Raw genomic sequence first — 10,522 nt, forward strand, 5'->3', positions numbered from 1 at the left:
AACGGGTTCCTGGAGGAACCCTGGAGTGGAGGTGTGGTTTAGTAGGGGAGTGGCTATAAGCTAGATATTTTTTGTCCCACCCATTAGGGTTCTGTTGTAGTGACATTATATATTAAGTTTGAATACAGTGTTGTAGTTTCAATGCGGCCAACAGAGTATGAGTTCTTCAAGAGTCAATGCCTTTTTTAAATTTGGATTAATTACCACTTTATTAATGTATCTAATCGGCTATAATGTAATGTGCATAAATATTCAAGGAGTGTTTAAACTTGCACTGTGCAAACTTAACATGAAGAACAGGGATGACACCAATCTGATAGGCTGACATCTCTACAATATAATGTATTATTGAAGGTCCTGAACAGTCATTCTGAAAAGTACATTTTCTCTCATGGCTAACTACCAGTTTGAAAAGACAGGCTGACTGGGCGGGGAGCTTATAGTCATGAGCTTGCCTTGACCAACAGCTCTTTGAAACAACTATGTCAAGCAACTTGGATGCAGTGAGCAGTGCTGCAATAAAATCATCTCAAGCAAATTTGGTGATACACAAAGCAACTCAAACAACATTGAAATTGTATCAATGATATCAAAACTAATGTTTTATTCTTCTTCGATGAGGTATCACGGCGGTTGGCATCCAATACATGTTGTGTTACCACCACATACCTGACTGGATTATAACTCCCTTATACTTTCCTTGAAAATAAATCAACAAATACCCTACCATCTAACCCTACACCTTCTAAAACTCCACCATTTAAATCTATTTATTCCTACATCAGGCCAACAGCCTGAAAGGATGGGACACCACCACTCAACACACCCTGTAACTCTTCTGAAGTCAAGTCTCGTACATACAAATACCTCTTTGATAGGTAACACCACAACCTCAATTTTCTGTGACTTATGTTTCATCCCTGCAGTGCAGTTGATAACCATTTCTATAAACGCTAAAAAGCCAATCTTGCTGAAGCAGATATCACCTGTTAGCATATCCCTCTGTACTAGTATGAATCTACTACTCACACCACTCCTCTCAGGATCCCTCCCCCTTAACCCATCTTCCTCTACTTTCTTCACTGCCTCAGCATACGACAACTTCTGCACTACTGCACTGCCCTGGAAACCTCAACCTGCCTCTCTCGCACCGGACATTTCTGATCACCAGCCCCATGGGCACCCCTACAACTAACACATACCACTACTTTCCCCAATGCTAACCATTCTTTTGTCTCATGCTTTTCTGCACACTTCTCACACCTAGGAACCTCAGTCCTACACACTGCTGCCACATGCCCATAAGCTTGACTTGACACCTCTAACAACGTAATGTATTCGGCACAAAAGCTCATACAGGGTCATTTATATATCCTAACATCACTTTATCGGGCAAAGAATCAACCTCCAAACTCAAAACAGACGACTCTTCTGTTTCACCACTCACGCCACCCTGTCTGCGTTGCACCAAATATGAGCATCATAAACACCGGGAATCTTCCCCTTTCACATTTACTGCTACCCCAGTAATCACTCCTTTCAATGGGGCAATTTTCTTGTCCCAATTTGTTTAATGCGGAGGGCCTGCTCCCTCTGACCCGCAGAAACCCAAACAATTATCACAAGACCACTTCTTGTTACCCTCACCGATTCCATAGCACCCAACTCTGAAGCCACAAACGGATCAGAGCAAAGGCAAGGGTCCGCTTTTAAAAAAATGTCACTCCTACCATAACAGACTCATCTTTATGCTGACCCTTGGTGCAAGCCTTGGGCTCCGAGAACTTCACCACACCTACCCCTTCGATACTTCGCCCTTACTCACTTCCATTTGAACTCCTGTCTTGGATCCGGCATACAGCTCACTCTGCTTACACTTTCTACCATTCTTCTTTCAGAAACCATCTCCCTTTTTTCCACCATTTTTTAAAAATAAATTCAGATTCAAGCTCACCCTCTTCCTCTCTCTCTTAGACCTCCTCTGCTTCTCTTTTCCCCTCCATTCCTCCTCCATATTTCAAGTATATGCCTCCTTATGATAATACTGCACTTTTCCTGAAATACATCTTGTTCTTGCCCTCTCAAGGGATGGCATTTTCCTCGACACACACCAAACAGGGTGCTCGGCTGCTATCCCGTCTCCCACCTCAAAAAATGTTTTATACACACCAGCACTGATGGATGCGTCAACTTGACAACTGCGTCTGTGTTTTGAAATACCCTTCCCCCCATTTTTCATGCTGGCTGAAGACCTTGCTAGCCAGTATCTATGCTGAACAAAAATATAAATGCAACATGTAAAGTGTTGGTCCCATGTTTCATGAGCTGAAATAGAAAATCCCAGAAATGTCTCTCAAAATTTGTGCTCAAATTTGATTACATCCCTGTTAGTGAGTATTTCTCCTTTGCCAAGATAATCCATCCACCTAACAGGTGTGGGATATCAAGAAGCTGATTAAACAGCATGATCAGCACAAGGTGCAATTACACAGTTGCACCTTGTGCTGGGGACAATAAAAGGCCACTCTAAAATGTGCAGTTTTGTCACACAACACAATGCCACAGATGTCTCAAATTTGGAGGGAGCTTGCAATTGGCATGCTGATTGCAGGAATGTCCACCAGAGCTGTTGACAGAACATTTTAGGTTCCTTTTGTCTGCCATAAGTAGCCTCCAAAGTCATTTTAGAGAATTTGGCAGTAGGTCCAACCGGCCTCACAATCGCAGACCACGTGTATGGCGTTGTGTGGGCAAGTGGTTTGCTGATGTCAGCGTTGTGAAGAGAGTGCGGTGGGGTTATGGTATGGGAAGGCATAAGCTAAGGACAATGAACACAATTGCATTTTATCAATGGCAATTTGAATGCACAGAGATACTGTGACGAGATCCCGAGGCCCATTTTTGTACCATTGATCGGCCGCCATCACCTCATGTTTCAGCATGAAAATGCACAGCCCCATGTCACAAGGATCTGTACACAATTCATGGAAGCTAAAAATGTCCCAGTTCTTCCATGACCTGCTTATGCACCAGACATGTCACCCATTGAGCATGTTTGGGATGCTCTGGATCGACGTGCATGACAACGTGTTCTAGTTCCCGCCAAAATCCAGCACAGCCATTGAAGAGGTGTAAGACAACATTCCACAGGCCACAATCAATAGCTCCATGAGGCAAATGGTGGTCACACCAGATACTGACTTGTTTTCCGATCCACATTTTTTTTTTTAAAGGTGTCTGTTATCAACGAATCCATATCTGCATTCCTAGTCATGTGAAATCCATAGATTAGGGCCTAATGATTTTATTTAAATTGACTGATTTCTTACTATGAACTGTAACTCAGTAAAACCTTTGAAATTGTTGCATGTTGCATTTATATTTTTGTTCAGAATAGCTAACACCAGACACAGATGAAAGGGGAAACATATACGTATCTTGGCCATAGATGAATAGGGTAAACCTTTAATTATATTTGCTGGCACCCTAAAGTCAGTAGAGTAGCTATCTAGCTATATAGACCACGCCCCTCTGCAAACACACTTTGTCCGATGTTGGTTACAAGGCGATACACATTTAAATGAGGTAAGATAATATAATGTTAACATTGGTGTATTAAAGTGAGAGTTAAGGTGATGTCACCTTGTCCCCTTAATAATGAATCCAAGTTTTTGACATGGGGGAGGGGCAACATGATCTCATAGCTTCAAATCGGGATTTGACTTAATGTGGATGAACGTCTAATTTTGACCCATTAATTCCACATGGTTACAGGGCTCATTCCGTGTGGCTCCATGCTTTTATCAGCAACAACTCAAAGGGTTAAGTTTAGGTATTAATTCCAAGTGGTTAAGGTTAGTGCTATGGTTTGGGGAAAGCATAAAACATAATAATAATAAAAACAATGCTCTGTTTCCATTTAGCATCATAAAATACTCTCCCTGCTTGCTGGAGAATTGTGAACTGCCGTGGCGCAGTGGCCTCAGCAGTGTTCTCTGGCTCTGAGTGTTATGAGTTTGAGGCCAGTGTTGTTTATCAATGTCCTCAGGACCTTCGCAAAAGTGAGAAATTGACATGTGTTTCTGGTGAGCAGGCTGGGCAGGGACCAGTAACTTTATGATCAAACTTTATCAATGTAGAAGTAACAGTCATTTTTCACACTTTGGTCATCGTACTTTGATCTGGTTTCCTTCAAATATCATTCAATTTCATGAAAAACATGACGGGTTGGAACCTTTACACAGTGGTTCCTCTAAGACCATTTTTAGTGGGATTCTTCAAGGAACCTTTTTCAAATGGAAAGGTTCTGACAGGGTGGTAACCCTAAAGGTTCTTCCAGGCACCTTAACTTCTAAGAGCGTACTGTCCATCTCCCTCTTCAATTTCCCCTGTCCTCCCTCTTTACCATGTCTCCTCTTTTTCCCCTGTCCTCCCTCTTTACCATGTCTCCTCTTTTTCCCATGTCCTCCCTCTTTACCATGTCTCCTCTTTTTCCCCTGTCCTCCCTCTTTACCATGTCTCCTATTTTTCCCCTGTCCTCCCTCTTTACCATGTCTCCTCTTTTTCCCCTGTCCTCCCTCTTTACCATGTCTCCTCTTTTTCCCCTGTCCTCCCTCTTTACCATGTCTCCTCTTTTTCCCCTGTCCTCCCTCTTTACCATGTCTCCTCTTTTTCCCCTGTCCTCCCTCTTTACCATGTCTCCTCTTTTTCCCCTGTCCTCCCTCTTTACCATATCTCCTCTTTTTCCCCTGTCCTCCCTCTTTACCATGTCTCCTCTTTTTCCCCTGTCCTCCCTCTTTACCATGTCTCATCTTTTTCCCCTGTCCTCCATCTTTAGCATGTCTGTTCTTTTTCCCCTGTCCTTACACGCTTATCTCTCTTTCATTGGAGAGATAACTTTGTTTTCCCCTGTTCTTCATGACAGTATTAGTTGTTGTTGAGATCCTCTCTGGAAATTCTGGTGGAAATACTGTGCTTGAAGAAACATGCTCTCTATGTGTTGTAATAAAGACACACCTATACCCGACCTACAGCAGCTGTAAACACACACATGCACACACCCAGAACTTGCACATACACAGACACACTCTCAAGCAGATGTGCACACACACACACACACACACACACACACACACACACACACACACACACACACACACACACACACACACACACACACACACACACACACACACACACACCTACCAGGGATGAGTCACTCTGGGTGGCTTGGGTCGGGAGACATAGCATGAGCTCATTACATCGCTCACACTCCCTCTCTCTCTCTCTGTTTTGTCTCATCTTGCCCCTCTCTCTCTCTCTCTCTGTCTCTCTCTCTCTGGTCTTTGTTGTTCTTCTCTCTGTGATCAGAGGCATTAAGGGGTGTGGCTGAGGTGGGCTACATTCACCTGGTGGCCAAGTGTAGGCAGGGCCACAGTCACCGTGAGAACACTACCTGGAAAACAGCTGGGAGTGTCTGGAGAAGGAAAACAGGCTGACCAAAACACACACCCGCACGCTCACGCACTCACGCACGCACGCAAGCACGCACACACGCACGGACAAACACACACGTACAAACACACACACACATGTACAAACACACACACATGGACAGCTGGGACATCCTGACTCATTTCTAAGGAATCCCATTGGTTGTTAAGAAATGCATAAACCCTCTTATAAGAAACGCAGCATCATGGGGAGATCTGGCAGGAATCATTTTCTTTCTTACGCAATAACTTATTTTGTTTTTACACTCTCTCCCTTTCTCTCTCTGTTTCTTCCCTCACATATTTTCATTCTTCTCCCTTTCTCCTGTGTTCAGACAGGCCTGTGGAATGCCCTCGCCCTTCTGTCTTCTCTGTTTGTTTACCTTCAGACAGACACAGTTCTGACTTCCATTCCCAGGCTCTGCACAGAACCACTGAACTGTGAGAGTGTGTGTGTGTGTGTGTGTGTGTGTGTGTGTGTGTGTGTGTGTGTGTGTGTGTGTAGAGAGAGTCTCTGACCTCTCTCACAGGGCACCAATTAGACCCCCACAGCCACCCATAAAAACATCCACCCTCATACTGCCTCCCAAAACAACAGTAAAAAAGAGATAGAGTGGGGACGCTCTATTCAATCAGATACGCTTCAGCCGTCATCCTATAACGTTTGTTTTGGAGGTGACACTGCATTATAGCTGTCAAATCCACAAGTGGCTCCTGGCATTATACCTAAAGCGGACATTGCCAATGGCTGCATGGAGTCGCATTAACAGAAATCCCATGCAGCCTTGTTAACAAGTTGGAACACTGGAATGTGAGATGTATGCTACACCTCAAATAGGATGATAGACGTAATCTACACCTCCATTAGGATGATAAAAATCCTTATTTTTATTTCTATGTAGCCTAAACTTTCTCCTTCTGCACTTCTAGCAGGAGTGGGTGGGTGTGGCTTCATGACAATGATTGCAAGAGCAGATGCTCACAGTTTTGAAGGCTCCAACTATCAGGATAAAGGTAAGACCCAGATGCAGACCGTGTCGAAGTAACAATGTTTATTAAAGCAACAGGGGCAAAGGTACAGGACTGCAGGAAGGCTCAGGGTCAGGGGAAGGCAGAGTGGTCAGGCGGGCGGGCTCAAGGACAAGACAGGACAGGCATGGGTCAAAACCAGGAGGAAGAGAAAAGAGAGACTGGGGGAAAGCAGGAGCTGATACAAAAAAACGCTAGTTTACTTGACAAAACAAGACGAACTGGCAACAGACAAACAGAGAACACAGGTATAAATACACAAAGGATAATGGGGAAGTGTCACGCCCTGACCATAGAGAGCCTTGTTATTCTCTATTTTGGTTAGGTCGGGGTGTGACTAAGGGGGGTGTTCCTATCTAGGTGGTTTATTTCCATGTTGGCCTGGTATGGTTCCCAATCAGAAGCAGCTGTTTATCGTTGTCTCTGATTGGGGACCATATTTAGGTAGTCATTTCCCCACTGTGTTTTGTGGGATCTTGTTTTTGTGTTGTTGCCTTTGAGCACTTCATTTACATCACGTTTTGTTGTTTCTTTATTTTGTCTTGTTCAAAGTTTCACATTAATAAATATATGGAACCCAGATCATGCTGTGCTTTGATCCGAGTATGCTTCCAACGACGATTGTGACAGGAAGATGGTCGCCGCCCTGGAGGGGAGTGGAGACAATCACAAAGACAGGATTAACAGATCAGGGTGTGACACCAGAGACATCCTGGACCCAAACTCAGTTCCACCACTGCGTTAAATGTCCTTTTTCCGATTGATTAGATGTGTGTCCAAAGGTCTTTAATCATAGCAAGTAATAGCCAAGTATTGACAAGTCACAATAAAAAAAGATCTCACCAGTCATGAGTTTGGAATGCCGGTGGTGGAAGTCAACGATGAGGACTGGTCCAGGATGTTTCTAGCGGGGACCCAGCACCTCTCCTCCGGGCTATAACCCTCCCAGTCAACCAGGTACTGGAAACCCCTGCCCTGCAGTCGAACACTCATGAGATGTCTCACCGTGTAAGCCGGTTGGCCGTCGATGAGATGGGGAAGAGGAGTGGGCCTAGAAACAGGAGACAAAGGGCTGTGAGACATGGGTTTAACTTTTTACACATGAAAGGTGTATACGAAGGGTACAGGGCACCAGAAGACAAACAGCAGAGGGACTAATACTTTTAGAGATGGGAAACGGGCCAATAAACCGGGGGGAGAATTTGCGGGATTCCACCCGGAGGGGCAGATAGCCATACCTTCTGCCCAAAACGATACAGGGGAGCCGGGTGGGCTGATACCCTAGGGAACATTCAAAGGGCGATAGGCCTGTGGCAGAGCAGAGAAGGGCGCTGCGTGTGTATTCCACCCACACAAGCTACTGGCTCCAGGTGGTGGGGTTGGCGGAGACCAGGCAGCGCAGAGTTGTCTCAAGGTCCTGTTTAGCTCACTCCGACTGGCCATTAGACTAGGGGTGGAACCCAGCGGACAGACTGGCTGATAACCCAATGAGGGTGGAGAACGCCTTCCAGAACCGGGACAAGAACTGAGAGCCCTGGTCGGATACTATGTTCACGGGCAGTCCATGGATCCAGAAGACGTGCTGCCCCATAAGCTGCGCTGTCTCCTTAGCCGAGGGTTGTTTGGAGAGAGGAATGAAGTGGGCAGCCTTGGAAAACCTGTCGACCACCGTCAGGACCGCAGTGTTGCCCTCAGATGGGGAGGCCCGTGACAAAATCCAGGGATATGTGGGACCAGGGACGCTGAGGGACAGGCAGAGGTTGCAGAAGGCCAGCCAGATGTTCGTGCTTGATGCAGTCCGCTCTGCGGTCCTGGAGTGGGCCCACTCTTCCAGACTGGCCTGCCATCCTGGTTCCTGCCAGCCAGAGCTTGCCAAGGAGTCTTGTTCTGGGCACACACTGGCGTTTGTGCGACAACACTTTTGGTGGCCCACCGAGACAGTGCATCCAGCTTGACATTATTGGGTCCCGGCCGATATGAGAGGGAGAAGTTGAACCGTGTGAACAGCAGGGCCCATCTAGCGTTCCTGGAGTTAAGGCGTTTGGCGGAACGAAGATACTCCAGATTTTTGTGATCGGTCCATATCGGTCCATATCACAAGGGGGGAAGCCAGGGTGCGGTAACCCCGGATGAAGTGGCGTTAGAAGTTGGTGAACCCCAGGAAAGATTGCAGCTGCACCCTGGATGTTCTCCCCCTTCCAGCCAGTGCCTCCACTCCTCCAACACCATCTTCACTGCGAGAACTCACGATTTCCCAGATCAAAGTTTTTCTGTGGCGTTGACGCGATGGGAGAAGAAGGTACAGGGATGTAGCTTCAGGTCCAGGGCAGACTGCTGGGACAGGATCGCCCCCACTCCTACATCCGATACATCGGTCTATACCATGAACTGACGGGAAGGGTTTGGAAGAACCAGGATGGGAGCAGTGGTGAAGAGGTATTTGAGGTCCCGGAACGTCCGGTCAGCAGCAGGGGACCACGTGAACGGAAACTTGGGAGAAGTGAGTGCTGACAGGGGGGAAGCCAGGGTGCGGTAACCCCGGATGAAGTGGCGTTAGAAGTTGGTGAACCCCAGGAAACATTGCAGCTGCACCCTGGATGAAGGCTGGGGCCATTCCAGCACCACCACCACGAAAATTCCAAATAGTATCCGTAAAGTTCAAAGAAACATGTCAAACGTTTTTATAATCAATCCTCAGGTTGTTTTTACAATAAATAATTGATAATATTTCAACCGGACCGTAGCTTTTTCAATAGGAGTTAGAGAGAAAATGTCTGCTCCAAGCTCTGCTGGCACCCAGCCATCCAATGACGCGATGTGTTCTTTCTTGCTAATTTTTCAGAATAAAAGCTTGAAACTATGTCTAAAGACTGTTCACACCATGTGGAAGCCATAGGAAAAGGAATCTGGTTGATATCCCTTTAAATGGAGGGAAGGCATGCAATGGAACAGAGAGGTTTCAGGAAAAACAGCACATCCTGGTTGGATTTTCCTCAGGTTTTCACCTGCAATATCAGTTCTGCTATACTCACAGACAATATTTTGACCTTTTTGGAAACTTTAGAGTGCTTTCTATCCTAATCTGACAATTATATGCATATTCTAGATTCTGGGCCTGAGAAATAGGCAGTTTCATTTGGGTATGTTTTTCATCCAAACATCAAATACTGTTTGGAGAGCATGTGCCCTGTTTCTCCGTCATGTTTAATGTTGTGTGAACGCGCGTGCTTTAGCATACATAGATATACCTGACCTGCTCGCCATCAATAGGTGTGGCCAAGTGTATTTAAATGACCATTTCGGGATGTTCTAGTTAGTTCTCTTTTGGGTAACTCAAAGGGTGGCCATATCTGAGCCTGGTAGACTCCATCTGTGCTTTATTGGTTAAGACAGGTTTTGCCTGATGAGAGTCTTTTCCTTTTGAATGCCGACATTTTAATGTCAGAACTTTGTCTATATTTATAAATTTCACCTTCATCTTTTAAACACCAGCACTGTGTGAATATATCCAACACTCATTTGAACCTCTTCCTGCCTGGATCCTGCTGAATATTTATCCTTAAGACTGCTAGAAGGCCCCTATTTCACGCTGATACAGTGTAGCGGAGATACAGATTTCGCACCCACCTGTCACTTCAAAAGCACACAATGAGTCTTGACATTTGAACTTCATGTTTGTGGTATAGCGTGATGTAAGCAGAATTCAATGTAATTCCAATGCAAGAACCCCAAAGAATGAATAGCCCCCTCGTCAACTTCAACTGCCCCCTCATTCACTTTATCCTGGTTCCGGGTACATTTTAACATCAAGACAAAAGCCCAGTTGCTAGAACAGCATTTACTAAATAACGTTAGCCTATCAAAAATAAATGATTAACCCTATCAGACAAATATAAAAGTACAGTAGGTCTACCTTACAACATTACAACAAACCGATCAATATCATGCAAATCATTACATGTGGTGAAAGCAAATTGCGAATGAAAACGTGGGTATAAGTG

General features: G+C 45.3%; 1 long non-coding RNA gene across 1 annotated transcript; it reads right to left on the minus strand.

Annotated features, from left to right (window-relative positions):
* Window positions 1–6,647: 6,647 nt before the first annotated feature.
* LOC139380997 (uncharacterized) lies at window positions 6,648–10,309 on the minus strand. Its single transcript, XR_011628495.1, has 3 exons — window positions 10,149–10,309; window positions 7,365–7,572; window positions 6,648–7,167 (listed from the first exon to the last, which is right to left on the minus strand). It is a non-coding gene; the product is annotated as an uncharacterized lncRNA (long non-coding RNA).
* Between the last annotated feature and the right edge of the window lie 213 nt (window positions 10,310–10,522).

This window comes from Oncorhynchus clarkii, chromosome 22, assembly GCF_045791955.1.
Source record: "Oncorhynchus clarkii lewisi isolate Uvic-CL-2024 chromosome 22, UVic_Ocla_1.0, whole genome shotgun sequence".
NCBI classification, from domain to species: domain Eukaryota; kingdom Metazoa; phylum Chordata; class Actinopteri; order Salmoniformes; family Salmonidae; genus Oncorhynchus; species Oncorhynchus clarkii.